The following is a 6165-nucleotide window of genomic DNA, read 5'->3' as shown; positions in this document are numbered from 1 at the left end:
GGAATGGCTAGCTGCATGGCCCCCACCATATCTGCCCCTCCCCAGCAGGACCGGGATATTTTGACCCTCTGCCACCCCAAAGATAGGTGCCCCCTCCCCTCCTGCTGCTCCAGCATCAGGTGTGTCAAGAATTTCATTTAAATTGTATCCATACATACCATGATCCCATCCCCCCACCCCATTCCATTCACCATCTCCCCTCCCATCCACCCCCATTCATTTCATTCCCATAATTATAAAAATCCATAGTTAAAAACACTAATCATTAATTTAAATAAATTAATTAAAAAAGCACTAATAATATAATCCCATTCACTCCTAGCACCAATAATTTAACCCTTAAAAAGGCAAGTGGTTTCATCAGGACATTAAAGTAATGGAACATCGCTACCAGGGGTTTTTAGCAGAAATCTGGGTATGTATAAGGGGGACCCCAATTTCATTCAGTTTGGACTCAAACATAGCACCAATTCAGCTTATACCCTGGAGGCCTTCTCTTGCCCTCTGACCAAAAATAAATAAGGAATTGGACAAGCTAATTGACCAAGGGATCCTAGAGACTGTTGAGTATGCATGCTGGAAAACTCCTATAGTGACCCTGGTGAATGGATTAATTCACCTCTGTGGTGACTATAAGTGCATGCTTAATAAGGCACTTCAGCAGAGTCCCTTTGCAGTTCCTGTAGTCCAGCATCTCCTGCATTCCCTCGGCCCAGGAATGATTTTTTGCAAAATTCAATCTTCACAGGCCTACCAGCAGCTGCCTATAAATAGTGCACACTGTACAACGGTGTGTTTATGTATGTGGCTCCAATTTGGAGTTAGTGTAGCCTCCAGACTTATGTCTTATGTAAAATGACCAGATTTTTACATTGTTAAAGAGGGACACCATTGACGGTGTGTGTGTGTGTGTTTGATTACAAATTTGGTTTATATGGAGCAAAAAAAATTCTCTTTCTTTTTCTCACCAATTCTCTTCCTCCCTCTATTTCTCTCTCCCTCACTCTTTCTCTCTCTTCCTTTCTCTTTCTCTCTCTGTCCCCCTTTCTTTCTCTCTTTTCTTTCCTCTCTCTTTTTTCTATGAAGCGGCATATAAATCTAAATGCTATTGCTATAAAAGAAAGAAAGAAAGAAAAGAAAAGAAAGAGTAAGGAAAGAAGGAAAGAGAGAGAGAAAGGAAGGGAGGGAGGAAAGAAGGGAGTGGAGAGAAAGGAAGGAAGGAAGGAGAGAGACAGGAAGGAAGAAGGGAGGAAGGAAGAGAGAGATAGAGAAAGAAAGAAAGAAAGAAGAAAGAAAGAAAGAAAGAAAGAAAGAAAGAAAGAAAGAAAGCGAGCTCCTTTGGGGCAACCATGATCTTGAATACCTAAGTCTACAGAACCTTACGGTTAAGCAACCCAACCCTTGGGCGAGCGTCACCTGCAGAGACCTGTGCCCCTATTCCCACCTTTGTGTGTGCCTGTGCGCACAAAAAGTCCACCTGCTGTTGGCTACCTTTTCATCTCTCTGTCTGGTTCCTCCCCACAGCTTCCCACTTTGAAGAGAAAGGACCGCCCAGGTATTAAGTCTGCCGGTGGGGGATCGATGCCATGGCATAGCCGGATACTCCTCCCCTCCCTGAAGTAGCACCGCTTCTATCTATCGGTGGCTCCCGTGAACAGGAAGTCACCACGGCGCGCCTTGAATGGGCTTCACACTCCGGGAGCAAAGCTTCATCCATGCAAAGGGCCCAGGGGGGTGCGGGGCGAGTGCTGCAGAAGGGGCAAAGCAGGTCACAGGGCCACAGCAGGCCAGCTGTGGGTCAAGGCGAGATGGCGGCGGAGGTAGCGAGGTGGGCAGGGGCTGGGAAAAAAGGTGGTAAAAATTTATCCAGAGAAAAGTTCTCCGAGCCTAAAAACACCCCAGAGGGGTTCCTGTGGTGCCAAGCGGCTGCAGCTTCTGCCTGGGCAGCGGCATCCCTTGCAAACCTCTCTGGTTTAGTCCGCCCAGTCTGGTCCATCTCAGGATCCCTGAGGATTACCTGGAGAAGATCCTCCGAAGCACCCTGGATGCGCTTGTGTGGGTCCAAGACGTCTTCATCTGAATCAATAGAAGATAATGGAGATTGACTGCCTGGGCTGTGAGCCAAGCCCACCTCTTCCAAGTTACTCCCACCTTCTTCTTCGTCCGAGGAAACTAAACTCTGAACTGACTCTGTCGGCAATAACACAAGCCTATGACATGTTGAAGTTTCCCCTGCATCCACGTCTACATTTCCTGGGGCAGGAGCTGGGCCAGAGCCAACCACAACACATACGTTCCAGGAATAAAGCCAGTCTATAATAATTTGGATACTAGAATGTCCTTTCACATGTAGTTGCTGAGCCAAAATATAAAGAAAAGCACACGGGGCAATTAGTTAACCATTAGGAACCATCTAGAAGAAACAATGACATTGTAGTGACATTGCAAGTTGCAGTTCCAGCACTAAAAAGTATAAGAGTACAAAAAACTATTTATTCATTCATTCATTCATTCCATTTTTTATGCCGCCCTTCTCCTTAGACTCAGAGCGGCTTACAACATGTTAGCAATAGCACTTATTAACAGAGCCAGCATATTGCCCCCACAATCCTAGCCCTCATTTTACCCACCTCGGAAGGATGGAAGGCTAAGTCAACCTTGAGCCAGTGATGAGATTTGAACAGCTGACCTGCAGATCTACAGTCAGCTTTAGTGGCCTGCAGTACTGTACTCAAACTAGCCCAAATGGACTTGATCCAAGTGTCATTTCAAAAAACAGAATAAGAGAGATTGAGTCTTTTAATCCAACCCCTTGCTCAAGCAGGAAACTCTACACCATTTCAGACAAATGGCTATCCAATTTCTTCTAAAAGCCTCCAGTGATAGAGTACCCACAACATTTGAAGGCAAGCTGTTCCAGTGGTTAATTGTTGTTTGAAAATTTATCCTTAGTTCAAAGTTGCTTCTCTCATTGATTAGTTTTTGTCCATTTTTTCTTGTCTTAGGAAATACGTTGACACCTCTTCTTTGTGTGAGTCCCTCATATATTGGAACACTACTATGTCACCCCAATCCTTCTTTTCACAAGATTAGACAAACCCAATATCAGCAACCATTCTTCATATGCTGTAACCTCTAGCCTTCTAATCATCTTTGTTGTTCTTTCCTGCACTCTTTCCAGAGTCCCTACATCTTTTTTTTAATAGACCAAAATTGTACACAATATTCTAAGTGTGATCTTAATAAAGCTTTATAAATTGGTACTAACACTTCACATGCATGCCTGCACAAAGATCAGCAGACTGGTGCCCATGCATAAGCTGGAAACTGAAAGATCATCTTCCCGATGCGCGCATGTGCGTCAGGCAACTGCTTTCCTCGGACTCCCACGCACATGAAGACCAGCTGGCCAGCACACTGGAACTTGAAAGAGCAACAGGCAACAGCTTGCATGCCCAAAGACACAGAGAGGGGATCACAATGATCGCTTCCCAGGGGAGCTGAGCTGTCAGCCAGGACAAGCTGGCTGGGACTTCCCTCCCTCCCCACCCAAGCAGGCTTCTTGGGTGGCCCCATCCCTCCAGCCCACAGCACCAATGCATGGAGCATCTGGCTGGCTCTGGCACCCCAGAAGAGCTGCAACAAGTTACAGTCATACAATCTTAAGTGGGAAGAAAAGGATGATAGGAATGCTGAGAAAAACTAGTAGAATAGAAGGGCAGATTTAGTAAAAAGTCTGACAGTGTTTAGAGAATTATTTGTTTAGTAGAGTGATGGTTTTGGGGAAAAACTGTTCTTGTGTCTAGTTGTCTTGGTGTGGAGTGCTCTGTAGCGACATTTTGAGGGTAGGAGTTGAAAGAGTTTATGTCCAGGATGCGAGGGGTCAGTAAATATTTTCCCTGCCCTCTTTTTGACTTGTGCTGGTTGGCAGCAATTGTTTTTTCTGCAGTTCTGATTATCCTCCGAAGTCTGTGTCGGTCCAGTTGGGTTGCAGCACCAAACCAGACAGTTATAGAGGTGCAGATGACAGACTCAATGATTCCTCTGTAGAACTGTATCAGCAGCTCCTAGGGCAGTTTGAGTTTCCTGAGCTGGCGCAGAAAGAACATTCTTTGTTGTGCTTTTTTGATGATGTTTTTGATGTTCGGTGACCATTTTAGGTCTTGAGATATGATAGAACCCAGAAATTTGAAGGTCTCTACTGTTGATACTATGTTGCCTAGTATTGTGAGAGGTGGAAGGGTTTCTCCTAAAGTCTACCACCATTTTTACGGTTTTGAGTGTGTTCAGTTCTAGATTGTTCTGGTCACACTACAAGGATAGTTGTTCAACTTCCCATCTGTATGCGGATTCATCATTGTCTCGAATGTTTCCGATCACTGTTGTATCATCTGCAAATTTCAGTAGTTTAACAGATGGATGATATGAAAATTGTATGCTATTTAAAAATAATAATATATTTTTTGTTCTGGTGAAATATTGCCTATCTTTTCCCAAAATTGAGAACACCAATGTTATTTCTAGATCTCTCTGTTCAACCTAGTATGAAGTAGGAAGCAAAATAGATACAGAGATAACTATGCATTACTGCCATCTGCTGTAATTTCAGTATACTGTAATCCTTTTAGCATTATATATATTAGCAATGGAGAATTACCGTATCTACTTTTCAAAGTGGGAAAATACAGAGATTATTTCTATTGTTTGGAAAAGTAAATCTCTCAAATACATTACATAATGTCATAACTTTCACATTATTTCTTTTTCAAAGCTATAAATTTGTTATCCGGAACAGCTTTTCAGAATATACAGGAGAAGAGAAACTGCTTTTCATTAACTTACTTACATTTCCCATCATGCAGTTTTTGAAATACAATAGTGTTATTTCTTGATTTTTCTAGAAAAGACAAGCTAATCTAGTCACCTATTTCCAGTTTCTCTTATACACTAAAACCCCACACCAGTTTTTCTTCTCATTTGTTTATTTAAAAACTAATCATCCTAATTTAATAAAACCACATCTTGAGAACTATATATAGAAAGCAGGCAAATCATTTTTTCTGGCTGGTCCGAAAGTAGTGGGTTACCAGAAATTATTACTGTTAGTTTCACTAACCCTTCTAAGTTCCACCCCACTGCTAACCTTGACTGGTCTTTTGGTGTTACCCCCCCCCCCTCAACTACCATTCCTGCATCTACTTTGCTTCATCTCTAGGTTTTTTTTCCCTTGCAATATGACCTGGAAGTAACCTACACCGTTGAGTCAAATCTATTAATTCAAGTATATATTTGTCTGACTATATACAGCTATTAATTTGGAGCAAGTATTTTGATCTATTTTATTTATTTACATATTTATTTATAGAATTTATATTCTGTCTCAATCCAGCTGTAAATTAGGCATTTTACAATGCATTAACCTTTGATACCCAAACTCACAAAGTGAGGGGAAAACCCATTGTGAAATACTGCAAGATTTTGTTCTCTGTTATTACACTTGGGAAGATATCAATTGAACATAAAGAGTCAAGAGACTGAAAAAGCAAAAGTAGTTTTGGTTACATATTACATATTATTATTATTACAAACATATTACATATTATTATAGATATTAAGTTATATAGTTATTAATTTATTAAGCAAGTTACATATTAAACATATTATTATATGTTTAATATATATATAAACACATTAAATAGAAGAAAAAAGTCAAGGGAACAATTGATCCATTGAAGGGAGAATGTGGCAAGAAGGTGACAAGCAACAGAGAGAAAGCAGAGGTATGTTTTTGCAAAGGGAAGAAACACAAAGGAAAAAAACAGTCCAACCTATCAAAAACAGCATCACAAAAAACATATTAGGAACACAGGTTAAAATAGGGAAGAAAATGATATGGGAACACTGTCTTCCCCAGACAAATTCAAATCCCCAAGACCCACAAAATAAGCCACACCCCAAGACCCACAAAATAAGCCACACCCACAATGTAGTAGTAAATTTATTTGTAGCCCTTCACTGGTTAAAACCACTTTATAATGCCTTTGCAAGGGCACACTTGGAATACTTTATTCAGTTTTGGTTGCCATGATGCAAAAGGAATGTTAAGATTCTAGAAAGAGTACAGAGAAGAGCAACAAAAATGATTAGGGACTGGAAGCTAAGACA

This window comes from Erythrolamprus reginae, chromosome Z (assembly GCF_031021105.1).
Source record: "Erythrolamprus reginae isolate rEryReg1 chromosome Z, rEryReg1.hap1, whole genome shotgun sequence".
Classification (NCBI taxonomy): domain Eukaryota; kingdom Metazoa; phylum Chordata; class Lepidosauria; order Squamata; family Dipsadidae; genus Erythrolamprus; species Erythrolamprus reginae.
Note: the sequence above shows the minus strand (reverse complement) of the source record.